This window comes from Triticum aestivum, chromosome 7B, assembly GCF_018294505.1.
Source record: "Triticum aestivum cultivar Chinese Spring chromosome 7B, IWGSC CS RefSeq v2.1, whole genome shotgun sequence".
Lineage (NCBI taxonomy): Eukaryota > Viridiplantae > Streptophyta > Magnoliopsida > Poales > Poaceae > Triticum > Triticum aestivum.
This window is the reverse complement of record NC_057813.1, coordinates 287,997,220-288,011,334: the sequence shown is the minus strand read 5'-3', so window position 1 is coordinate 288,011,334 and position 14,115 is coordinate 287,997,220.

Sequence of the window (14,115 nt, the reverse complement as noted above, 5' to 3'; positions counted from 1 at the left end):
GCAAGTTAAGATACACCAAGATGATCTACACGAAAATCTAGTCAAGTTACATATAAAGTTCATTTAGTTCGGAGCTACGGCCTAGAAGATATGAGCAAAACAAGTTAAACATGGCATTGATGCAAAATGCATACAAACCTCAAGCAAACAGCTCAAAACAAGGATGCTGCATGATAATATGAAACTACATGCAAAATCAATCAAGTTTCATATAGATCACACTCAAAACGGAGCAACGGTTCAACACACACGCATGAAACAAGTTATAGCAACAATCTGTCCAAAACAGCAAGTAGGCATATTGCAAGCATCAAAATAATATGCTACATCATCACAATATGAAAACAAAAGGCATGGTCATGATGTACTGGTAAAGCATAACTAAACATGAACACTGAGCTATCTCCAGAAACTACTAGAACATGCTCAAACACACATGGCAAAATTGCAAATAATAATAGTTTCAGACTTTGCAGAAATAACATCAGGTTGCAATGTTTAGAGCTGTCAAACAACATGTTACAGGAACTTATCATGGCAAACAAAGGCATGGCATGATACTACTAAATGCATAGAACACGAGTCCCTTACTGACCATGAGCCAAAAAGGACCAGAAGATATGATGGCACCCATGTAAACATGGCAAGTTATATTACAGATTCATACATGGCAGGAACAACAATAAGTAGGCATGTAGATGAGCTTGTACCACTCACCACAGAGCATACATGGCATGGCAAGGCAACCAACAGTAAGAAGGCATGTTTATGAAGCTAAGCATGTCAATAGCAAGTTCATAGGGTGCATGGATCACTAGCAACAATCATGGCAACAACTGAACTTAATGTTAACAGGCTGACAGCAACATTATTTAGCAACTTTGGAGAAAGATTACAATAAGCTACATCAAGATATAAATGCAACCAGGGCATGGATAGATAGATCATGACATGTATAACAAATCATACTTAGTGAACATCTCCATATTATGCATAGAATGACTTGTAGCAGCATGTTTACATAGCATCACAAAATAACTGATTCAGCCTAGCAAAACTGTAATAGCAAGTACCCTACTTAACAAGCTCGATTCTCTCACCGCAAGTCATTGCATGACAAAATAAGCATATCATCAGCAAGAAGACATGTTTATGAAACAAAACAAGGCAAGAACAAGTCCATAGCATGCAAGGATCAACTACAACAACCTTGGCAAAATTGAATAACATGTAAACAATCTGCCAGGAAACATTTTGTAGCAAAAGTAGAGCACGAAAATGACATGCTAGAATACTCCATAATTTCCATCAGGGTCAGGGATGGATAGAGCATAACCATATGTTCAAAACATCCTTACTGAAGTATCTCAAAATATGCATGGATCTCTCTGTAGCATCATGTTTACATGGCATCAAAATAACAGCAGAACAGGGACTAAAATCAGCAACATTACCAAGCCTAGTTTGCATGCTTGTGCTAGTCACCACATTGATCACAAAAATACATGGCATACACCACTGTAAATAAGACATGGCATAGATCAAAACACATGTAGACATCAACCTCATAGGATGCACACATCAATCATGGCAAAAATGACAAATGAGCATATTCTGTTAACAGACAGTAGACAACATCATGTAGCACTCTTGCAATGATGATTCATGCATCAAGATGATCTCAAATGAACATGATGCAATGGAATGAAATTAAGTACTCATTGAGATGAACAACTTGACATATTACACGCACAAAACGGAGCTACGGATGCAGAGATATGATGCGTTGAACATGGCATGATAATGTCAAAATATTTCAGGACGGGCAAAAAATCGGGGTCAACCTGCAGAATGGATCTGGATCTGGATCGGCTCGAGGTCGAGTTCGCCGGAGAAGAGGCGACGACGACGAGGGAGGAGGCCGGAGAGGGGGCACGGGGCCGACGAGCTCGGCCGGGGGCAGCGCGGACCGGAGGTCCGGCGAGAGGAGATGGCGAGCGGGGCGGCGAAGGCGGCGAGGCACCGCGGCGGCGGCTGGGGCCGGCTGGGGCCAGCGCGGGAGACGGAGGCCTCAGGCGCGGGCGGCGGCGGCGTTCCGCTCGGGCGGCAGGGACGGGAGGCGACGGCGGCCGGGCGGGAAGGCAGGTGGCGGCGGCTCGACGCCGGAGGCGCGCCGGCAAGGCAAGGCGCGGAGGCGGCGGAGGATCACGTCGCCGGCGGCGGCGCACGGGCAGTTGGGCGCGGGGCGCGGGAGGCGGGCCCGGGGCGGCCCGGGGCGGGCTCCCCGTGGGCCTGGCGGGCCTGCGGTGGAGGGAGGCGCGCCGGGACATGTGGCAAGCTCGGGTTGGACGGGACGGCGAAGAGGACATGTCCGGCACGGGCGGTGGACGTGTCCGGCGGCGCAAGGAAGAAGACTGCTAGGGTTAGGGGGGATTCATCCGCGAATTTGGACGGGGAGGGCATATTTATACTTTCTGGGAGTTAGGAAAATCCAAATGAGGAGCGGTTCACACGATCGTGATCGAACGGCCGAGAGCATGGAGGGGATTTAGATGGGTTTTGGGCCACTTTGGAAGGGTGTTGGGCTGCAAAGAGAAAGGGGGGTTTCGGTCTACGCGGTTAACCGTTGGAGTATCAAACGACCTCCAAATGGCACGAAACTTGACAGGCGGTCTACCGGTGGTATACCAAGGCCACTTGGCAAACCTCGGGCCATTCCGAGAACGTTTAACACCCACTCACGAAGAGAGGCAAGAAGGGGAGGCCGGATGACATAGGAGCGCCGGATTGCAAAATGGACAACGGGGAAAATGCTCGGATGCATGAGACGAACACGTATGCAAAATGAGATGCACATGTTGAGATGATAAAATGCAACACGCAAGCAAATGACATGGCAAGGACGGCGAATAACTGGAAGACACCTGGTGCATCGAATCCGGGGTGTTACAACACTCCTCCACTAACAAGAGATCTCGTCCCGAGATCTTAGGACCGAGACGGAAGGAAAAAGGGAAGAGGTGAAACAAGAACTCAAGAGAAGAAGGAAGGAATCGAGAGCACTTGAGAAGAAGAGAGGAACAACGAGAATGACGAGAATCGAAAGCTCACGGAATCAGTTAGACTATGAAACCACTCCGGTTAGAACGAGATAAGAAACGAATAAGACTGAAAGGATTTAGGCAGAACTCTGACTGAACATGGAAAGAATAGAACATGAACTTGAGAGGATGGAATGGTACTTGATGAACTCTTGAAGAATGAATTAAATCATGAAGAACCACCATGAAGAACTTCAGTGGCAAAATGATGATGAGATAGAAAGAAGGATGAAAGAATAAGATGAGTCTTCCGATGATTTAGATGGATGTTCCAACGAGATGGACTAGGAAATTTGAACTCCGGAAAAGAAAAGATGAAAGCACTTGGAACTAGAATTTATTCATCAAGAACAAACTCTGAAGAGAAGGGATTACTAGACGATGAAATAAGAATAAGATTTATTGTATGCTTATCCTTCATCAAATTAAGTTGATGACAAGCAATGGATTTTTGCATACTACTTATTCTTCTTGAAAAGGATTAAGGGGAATATAGCACAAAACTTGAGAAAGTCTTCATGAACCACCGGTAGGATTGAAAGAATGAATGGATTGAAATGATAATCAAAGAAAAAGAATCTTGAACGAACCACCGTAAGAATTCGAAAATGACTGATGAAAGAGACTGAATCACCGGGAAGAATTAGAAGAACAAATATGCTAGAGGGGATTTAGATGCAAAAGAACAAGGAGATCATAATCTGATTAGAGAACACTTGAGCGAAGCACCGGGATAGATAGAGAACAATAACTGGAATGATGGCCTTCGGGAAAAAACAACTTCTGACATACTCTGGATGGTTAAGAAAAGAATATCTAACAAATGGGATAATTTGAGAGTGATAACATGAAGCTAGAACCACGAAACTTCAAGAGAACCGACAAGATTTAGAGGAAAACTCTTCTTCGGTCTTCAAGTGACGACGAGCAACACCACTAAAATTACTGAGATACTCCAGAAGAATGAAAAGCAAAGAGGTTGAGCCAACATTGAAAATGAATTTGAAAGCGATCTTGGAGAAGAAATGTGACTGATGGGATCCATTTTTACGTCACAACTTGAAAAGAATTGAGAATAACTCCGGGAAATTACAAGAGTCAGGTAAGATCCTGGGAAAAGACCTGTGGGTTAGGGCCCACTGAAGAGATAACACCGTTGAAAAGGGATTGTTGAAGAGATAGATGATGCACCGAAACAATTAAAATATTTGAATGAGGTGACAACCTCGAATTAATTGGAACACAGACGAATCTCCTGAGATGTCTTGAGGACTCCGGAAGGATAAACTGGCGAGAGGCGAACGAGCAGGGAAGACACTTGAGCTGAGGGAAAGAATATAATCACTACGGGAAATTAGAATTGAATCCACCGGAAAAGAAAAAGAGATGAAGAATGTCCACCGAGATGCGAATTCACCGGTTGAAATAATTGAGGAAAGACTGAAGAGGCTCCACACGAATGAAAATTGATGGTCGAATGAGACTCCAACTCCAGGAAGAAAAAGGGTGGGAGGGCGGGAAAAACAAAGGCGACTTGGAAAGAATCAACGAATACTTGAAGAGAAAACACCGGTTGAAATCATTGAGGAAAGAAGGCAAAGACTTCGCACGAGTAGGACGGATACTCGATTACGGACTCCGGTTCCAAGAAGAAAAGAGGGTGGGTGGGTGGGAAAAGAAAACAACTGATTATTGAACTTGACAAAGATGAAGAGGCTCGAGTCAACTTGACGAGAAATGCACCGGATAAAAAGAATGAGAACCAACGATCGGAAAACCAACTACGTGATCCTAAAGAAAGTTTGAAAGGGAAGAGGAATAATTCAAAACACCTACGTCAAGATTCCTGACCAGAGCGACGAAGGGGCTGAGGAGTAAAAAGAATCCTTACTCTCCGATATAACTAGACTCCGAAAAACAGTTTTCTTCTAGACTCGACAACGGCCAAACTACACGATCAATCAAGGGGGGCTCCTAAAGTCGGTCGAGGCTCTGATACCAACTTGTAACACCCAATATGCGATACTATCCTAAAGAGACTCGAAGGTCCCACCGAGGATAGAACCGCATATTGAAACGCTTTTGCAAGGTGGACATCATTACATCAACAGTACATAATAGATGGGGATACATAGCAATGATCAAGAAGTGATCCTGAACTCCTACTTACGTCAAACATAACCCAAAGACCGTGTTCACTTCTCGGACTCCGCCGAGAAGAGACCTTCACGGCTACACACGCGGTTGATGCGTTTTAAATTCGGATCTGGTATCAAGTTATCTACAACCGGACATTAACAAATTCCCATCTGCCTATAACCACAGGCACGGCTTTCGAAAGATTATACCCTGCAGGGGTGTCCCAACTTAGACCATGATAAGCTCTCGCGATCAACAAAGGATATACCTTCTCCCAGGAAGACCCGATCAGACTCGGAATCCCGGTTTACAAGACATTTCGACAATGGTAAAACAAGACCAGCAAGACCGTCTGCTGTGCCGACAAATCCTGATAGGAGCTGCACATATCTCGTTCTCAGGGCACACCGGATGAGCGAAACGTACAGGAACCGACGTAACCCAAGTTGCCAAGGGATGGCCCCGCACGGTGCTCTAGTTTGGACCAACACTTAGACAAGCATTGGCCCGGGGGGGCTATAATAAAGATGACCCTTGGGTTAATTACTCCCAAGGGAAATGTAGGTGGTGGTGAGGCAAATGGTAAAACCAATGTTGGGCCTTGCTGGAGGAGTTTTATTCAAAGCGAACTGTCAAGGGGGTCCCATAAAGCACCCGACCGCGTAAGGAACGCAAAATCCGGGAACATAACACCGGTATGACGGAAACTAGGGCGGCAAGAGTGGAACAAAACACCAGGCATAAGGCCGAGCCTTCCACCCTTTACCAAGTATATAGATGCATTAATTAAATAAGAGATATTGTGATATCCCAACATAATCCTGTCCACCAAGGGGAAATCTTCAACTTCACCTGCAACTAGCAACGCAATAAGAGGGCTGAGCAAAGTGGTAACATAGCCAAGCAATGGTTTGCTAGGAAGGGTGTCAAAGGTTAGAGGATCATGGCAATTTGGGAGGCTTGATGAGCAAAAGATAGGTAACGCAACATAGCGATAGAACGAAGAAACTAGCATAGCAATGATAGTAGTGAGATCCAGGGTAGCGGTCATCTTGCCTGAAATCCCTCTAGTAAGAAGAACGAGTCCATGAAGAAGACGAACGGATGAAGCCAAACCAAGCGTAGACGAACGAATCCTCACGATCGCAATGAGACGGGAAACTATCGAAAAGAAGCACACAACATGGTAAACACACCACACATGAACAAGGCATGATGCACAAATAGGCATGATGCAAGAGAAGACTACATGAAGCTACTCATGGCAAGAGATGATGCAAACAAGAGCAACACATCAAGGCAAGTTTAAATGAGGCCGGGAGCAACATATAACAATTCCGGTAAGTCCTCATATGCATATTTCTAAGTTGGCCCAGATCTGAATAAACCTTATATTCAAGTTGTTAAACAGCAAGTTAAGATACACCAAGATGATCTACACGAAAATCTAGTCAAGTTACATATAAAGTTCATTTAGTTCAGAGCATTTAGCCTAGAAGATATGAGCAGAACAAGTTAAACATGGCATTGATGCAAAATGCATACAAACCTCAAGCAAACACCTCAAAACAAGGATGCAACATGATAATATGAAACTACATGCAAAATCAATCAAGTTTCATATAGAGCACACTCAATACGGAGCAACGGTTCAACACAGATGCATGAAATAAGTTATAGCAACAATCTGTCAAAAATAGCAAGTAGGCATATTGCAAGCATCAAAATAATATGCTACAGCATCACAATATGAAAACAGAAGGCATGGTCATGATGTACAGGTAAAGCATAACAAAACATGAACACTGAGCTTTCTCCAGAAACTACTAGAACATGCTCAAACACACATGGCAAGATTGCAAATAATAATAGTTTCAGACTTTGCAGAAATAACATCAGGTTGCAATGTTTAGAGCTTTCAAACAACATGTTACAGGAACTTATCATGGAAAACAAAGGCATGGCATGATACTACTAAATGCATAGAACAAGAGTCCCTTAGTGACCATGAGCCAAAAAGGACCAGAAGATATGATGGCACCCATGTAAACATGGCAAGTTATATTACAGATTCATACATGGCAGGAACAACAATAAGTAGGCATGTAGATGAGGTTGTACCACTCACCACAGAGCATACATGGCATGGCAAGGCAACCAACAGTAATAAGGCATGTTTATGAATCTAAGCATGGCAATAGCAAGTTCATAGGGTGCATGGATCACTAGCAACAATCATGGCAACAACTGAAGTTAATGTTAACAGGCTAACAGCAACATTTTTAGCAACTTTGGAGAAAGATTACAATAAGCTACAGCAAGCTATAAATGCAACCAGGGGCATGGATAGATAGAGCATGACATGTATAACAAATCATACTTAGTGAACATCTCCAGATTATGCATAGAATGACTTGTAGCAGCATGTTTACATAGCATCACAAAATAACAGATTCAGCCTAGCAAAACAGTAACAGCAAGTACCCTACTTAACAAGCTCGATTCTCTCACCACAAGTCATTGCATGACAAAATAAGCATATCATCAGCAAGAAGACATGTTTATGAAACAAAACAAGGCAAGAACAAGTCCATAGCATGCAAGGATCAACTACAACAACCTTGGCAAAATTGAATAACATGTAAACAATCTGCCAGGAAACATTTTGTAGCAAAAGTAGAGCACGAAAATGACATGCTAGAATACTCCATAATTTCCATCAGGTTCAGGGATGGATAGAGCATAACCATATGTTCAAAACATCCTTACTGAAGTATCTCAAAATATGCATGGATCTCTCTGTAGCATCATGTTTACATGGCATCAAAATAACAGCAGAACAGGGACTAAAATCAGCAACATTACCAAGCCTAGTTTGCATGCTTGTGCTAGTCACCACATTGATCACAAAAATACATGGCATACACCACTGTAAATAAGACATGGCATAGATCAAAACACATGTAGACATCAACCTCATAGGATGCACACATCAATCATGGCAAAAATGACAAATGAGCATGTTCTGTTAACAGACAGCAGACAACATCATGTACCAGTCTTGCAACAATGATTCAGGCATCAATATGAGCTCAAATGAACATGAAGTAATATAATAAAATGAAGTACTCGTTGAGACGAACAATTTGACATATTACACGCACAAAACGGAGCTACGGATGCAGAGATATGATGCGTTGAACATGGCATGATAATGTCAACATATGTCAAAATAAATCGGGGTCAACCTGTAGAATGGATCTGGATCTGGATCGGCTCGAAGTCGAGTTCGCCGGAGAAGAGGCGACGACGATGAGGGAGGAGGCCGGAGAGGGGGCACGGGACCGGCAAGCTCGGCCGGGGGCAGCGCGGACCGACGGCGGCGGCGACCGAAGCTCCGGCGAGAGGAGACGGCGAGCGGGGCGGCCGGAGGGCGGCGAAGGCGGCCAGGTGCCGCGGCGGAGGCCGGGGCCGGCGCGGGAGGCGGAGGCCTCGGGCTCGGGCGGCGGCGGCGCTCCGCTCGGGCGGCGAGGACGAGAGGCGACGACGGCCGGGCGGGAAGGCAGGCGGCGGCGGCTCAGCGCCGGAGGTGCGCCGGCGAGGCAAGGCGCGGAGGCGGCGGAGGATCACGTCGCCGGCGGCGGCGCACGGGCAGCAGGGTGCGGGGCGTGGGAGGCGGGCCCGGGGCGGGCTCCCCGTGGGCCTGGCGGGCTTGCGGCCGAGGGAGGCGCGCCGGTACACGTGGCAAACTCGGGTTGGACGGGACGGCGAAGCGGACATGTCCGGCGCGGGCGGTGGACGTGTCCGGTGGCGCAAGGAAGAAGACTGCTAGGGTTAGGGGGGATTCATCCGCGAATTTGGACGTGGAGGGCATATTTATACTTTCTGGGAGCTAGGAGAATCCAAATGAGGAGCGTTTTTCGGCCACGCGATCATGATCGAATGACCGAGAGCATGGAGGGGAGTTACATGGGTTTTGGGCCACTTTGGAAGGGTGTTGGGCTGCAAAGAGAAAGGGGGGTTTCGGGCAACGCGGTTAACCGTTGGAGTATCAAACGACCTCCAAATGGCACGAAACTTGACAGACGGTCTACTGGTGGTATACCAAGGCCCCTTGGCAAACCTTGGGCCATTCCGAGAACGTTTAACACCCGCTCACGAAGAGAGGCAAGAAGGGGACGCCGGATGACATAGGAGCGCCGGATTGCAAAACGGACAACGGGGAAAATGCTCGGATGCATGAGACGAACACGTATGCAAAATGAGATGCACATGATGACATGATAAAATGCAACACGCAAGAAAATGACATGGCAAGGACGGCGAATAACTGGAAGACACCTGGCGCATCGAATCCGGGGCGTTACAATTCCTTCTCCCAGGAAGACCCGATCAAACTCGGAATCCCGGTTTACAAGACATTTTGACAATGGTAAAACAAGACCAGCAAAGCCGCCCGAATGTACCGACAAATCCTGATAGGAGCTGCACATATCTCGTTTTCAGGGCACACCGGATTGTCCAAACTTTTGGTAGGCTAGCTGAGAGTTGCCCCTGGTGGCCACCGGCGGCTGACAGGTTGGACCAACACTCACGACGAGCACTGGCCCGGAGGTAAATAAAGATGACCCTTGGGCTCCGGAAACCCAAGGGAAAAAGCGTTAGGTGGTAAATGTTAAAACCAAGGTTGGCCCTTGCTGGAGGAGTTTTATTCAAATCGAACTGTCAAGGGGGTCCCATAAATCACCCAACAGCGCAAGGAACGCAAAATCAAGGAACATAACACCAGTATGACGGAAACTAGGGCGGCAAGAGTGGAACAAAACACCAGGCATATGGCCGAGCCTTCAACCCTTTACCAAGTATATAGATGCGTTAATTAAATAAGAGATATTGTGATATCCCAACATAATCCTGTCCATCATGGAGCAATCTTCAACTTCACCTGCAACTAACAACGCTATAAGAGGGGCTGAGCAAAGCGGTAACATAGCCAAGCAATGGTTTGCTAGGAAGGGTGAAAAGGTTAGAGGCTGACATGGAAATTTGGGAGGCTTGATCACAAGAGATAGGTAGCGCGGCATCGTGATAGAACGGGGCAACTAGGATAGCAATGATAGTAGTGAGATCCAGGGTAACGGTCATCTTGCCTGAAATCCCCGCAAGGAAGTAGAACGAGTCCATGAAGAAGACAAATGGTTGAAGACGAACCAAGCATAGTCGAACGAATCCTCATGATTGCAATGAAACATGAACTATCGAGAAGAAGCACAACCGACAAGAAGCAAACAACATAGTAAACAAACAACACATGTGTTAGAATAAATTTGAGGCATACTGTTGATCATCCGAGGACCAAGCAATCACACGAGCATGACACCGAGATTTGTTAACGAGGTTCACCGATATGGCTACATCCACGGGGCATGACTACGGGCGCTCCTCCCCGTGACACCATCACAATACCGCACCCGGTCGCCCTGGACACCGGCACAAGGTACCGGCTTCCCCTGCGTTCTGATGCAATTATGATGGCATAGGTTACATTGTGTGTCTACCCCCATTATATATGAGAGGCCTAGGATACAAGTGTCCTACTAGGACACGACTCCACATCCTATGTAAACACAATACAACTCATAGTCCAACTGTAACCTACCTTGTACACTATATTCGATACAACTCTAACAAACTCCACCTTGGCGAATATTCTCCACCACCTTGAATTCGTCAATGCGTCAAATTTCGATGTACATTGGACTTGAGTTTATCCCATGAGCACCGGTGCTACTCCAAAGACTCCATGTGACTCCACCTGCAACTTGTAGTCCCTTCTTTTCTTGACCACAGTCAACACTCGAGCAAAATTAAGTACCTTGTTACTCTAGTTTGGGCTCCCAAATTCTAGAGTATCAGTCCAACACCATCACACACCGATCACTGACCTGCGTGAAAGTGAACAACTCACATATTGGGTGTCACACATAAGAGTTACCTGAACTCAACATCACCGCTCCTTTCTTGACCGTCTGTCTGAAACTTGAAAGAATTTCACCCTTGCTTGTAGTCATCCCGAGTCAAATTCGCAGTTGTCTCACCACATGTATGACCACCAGAGCCCTGGCCCGTCTCCATGTCCCGTGCATACCGCATGCCTCGCCGCTATTACCGTGTCGAGCCTCCGCTGTCCCAGTCGAGTCTCAAGGGTCGCGAACCCACACCACTCAACCCCCACTGCAGAGTACCACCGATCATCACTGACCGATGACGAGTTCCACGCTTCCATCAGACCACTGGGTTCCAGTCCAAACTACGCGTGTCACTCGCTTTTCCTCCTTGCTGAATAGGCTTCGATTCCCTGGATCCTTACACCGTAGCCCCTCAATTCAACTTCACCTTCAACATGACTCCATGGTAGATGATCAGTCCACCCTCGCACCCCATTGACTTGAAGCTCTCATGTGCATCATCTTGAATTAACCCCGCGCCATAGTCTGGTCGAAGCCACATAAGCCCTCGGGGCTTGCGCCACGTGTTTTCACGCCCCAGAAGTTGGTCACCATCAGCATCACGCTCCTATGCCGTCGTCACCGCTCCACCATCGTATTCTGTACCAACCGACTTGCGTCGATTCGTCAGACTGTCTAGTCCGACCTAGGCTCGCACATCATCTTCCACGAGTTTCCATCCATCACATGATAATTCCATCTTAACTAGCATGACTTCCTGCAACGCCTTCAAACATCTCTGTTGTGCCAACAAATTTTTCACCCTTGTCTGCCATACCGCCAGGTTTTCAGTTCCGTAAACTTCTCCACCTCAAACCTAGTACCGAATGGCACCACAGTTCTTTGTACGACTGACCCTGCGAAAAATTATCCGAGCTTGTCTTCCCGTGATCCCAAGTACACGAACAGAACCTCCACGTACTACTAGCGATTCAACTAGCTGGCCTTCACGTGACGTAGCTCCTGCCTTGGCTCAACTCTCGATTGCTAAGCTAATTGCTTTTTCTGCCAAAGCCTCTTGCTCTCTCTGATGGATGCGAGTACCATGATGGATTTTCTATTCTGCCGATCAGGTCTGCCTCGCCTCTGCCTCTTCTCTCGTACGTGAGTATGTCTTCCATGCACCTGCACGTATTCGCCACGGAGACAAGGTCCCTTCGGGACTCGGTCCCTTTTTTATAAAACAAATCTCTGTCCAATTGCTCTCGCCTGCTGTACCCGACATGTACGTGACTCCGCCGCCTGTAGCCGTGCGGCCTTCCGCCACCTGGGCCACTGCCCACGCCGGTTTCCGCAGCTATCGATTGAGCGATCTACTGCCTTCCTGCCCGTGGCTGGTGCGCCACCGCTGCTGCCTGTACACTCGCCTGATCGATCAGCGATCGCCGCACGTCTATCCCTCGCACACGTATCTTCCATCGAGAACTTTGCCTGCTTCCAATTGCTTCACCGAAGATTACAACCCGACCAACTCTGCTTTATGCTTTAGATCGCAACTCACCGACGTCCTTCGTCCTGCATCACGACCGCATCATGCAGATTTCTATCGATATCCTTCGTCCTCTAGATCAACACTCTCCTCCTTCGAACCTTTCTCATGATACCACTTGTTAGAATAAATCCGAGGCATACCGTTGATCATCCGAGGACCAAGCAATCACATGAGCACGACACCGAGATTTGTTAACGAGGTTCACCGATATGGCTACATCCCCGGGGCATGACTACGGGCGCTCCTCCCCATGACACCATCACAATACCGCACCCGGTCGCCCTGGACACCAGCACAAGACGCCGACTTCCCCTGCGTTCCGATGCTATTATGTTGGCATAGGTTACATCGTGTGTCTAGGCCCGCTATATATGAGAGGCCTAGGATACAAGTGTCCTACTAGGACACGAGTCCACATCCTATGTAAACACAATACAACTCATAGTCCAACTGTAACCTACCTTGTACACTATATTCGACACAACTCTAACAACATGAACAAGGCATGTTTCACAACCAAGTATGATGCATGACAAGATTAAATGTTGTTAACATGGCAAGAGGTGAAGCATAACAAAACTACCTATTTAGGCGATTTTAAATGAGGCCGGAGACAAAAAACAACAATTCCGGAAAATCCCCATATGCATATTTCGAATTTGCTGCTGTTCTGCCCTATATACAATTTTAGAGTTGTTAAACTTGCCAAGTAACGCTACCATGTTAATCTATGCATTTTTCTACACCATTTACGTATAAAGTTTATTTAAATCCGAGCTATGGTTAATTTGTTATGAAATAAACCATTTTAGCATGTCATTTATGCAAATTATTAAAACAACAATTTTGAACATTTCTAACATGGATGAAAGTTGCAGATTATGAAAGTACATGAAAATCTCAGCATTTTACATATATAACATGTTTTATTTGGATGCATGGACATTTAGTTATATGCATTGTAAAAATAAAGGCATTGCTATAGATATGCAAAAGAAAGTAAAACAACAGGGGGACACGGGCTCGGTCAGTCACTTTCAATGACAAGTGGGGCTGGAGGGTGGTCAACCGAGTCAATGAGGACCAGCCAACAGGGCTGTGGGGCCAAGACGCCATACACACAGAGGGAAAAATGGATGGCAAGAAAAATAGAGAAGGCTGGGATTCGATCCAGGGTCTCCTCGGTGGAGGTGCACAGCGACGACCAGCTGGGCTGAGATCTGGTTGTGCATTGGAAGGGGTTCAGCTCTTTTGAACTAGTGTAAAACTGACCTTTCTTCCCCATGGCGCACAGGGAGCCCGGAGACGCTGCCGGTGAGCAAACGCGCCAGCGGCGAGGGCAGCTGAGCAGTGGCGGGTGTGCGGAAAAGGGAGG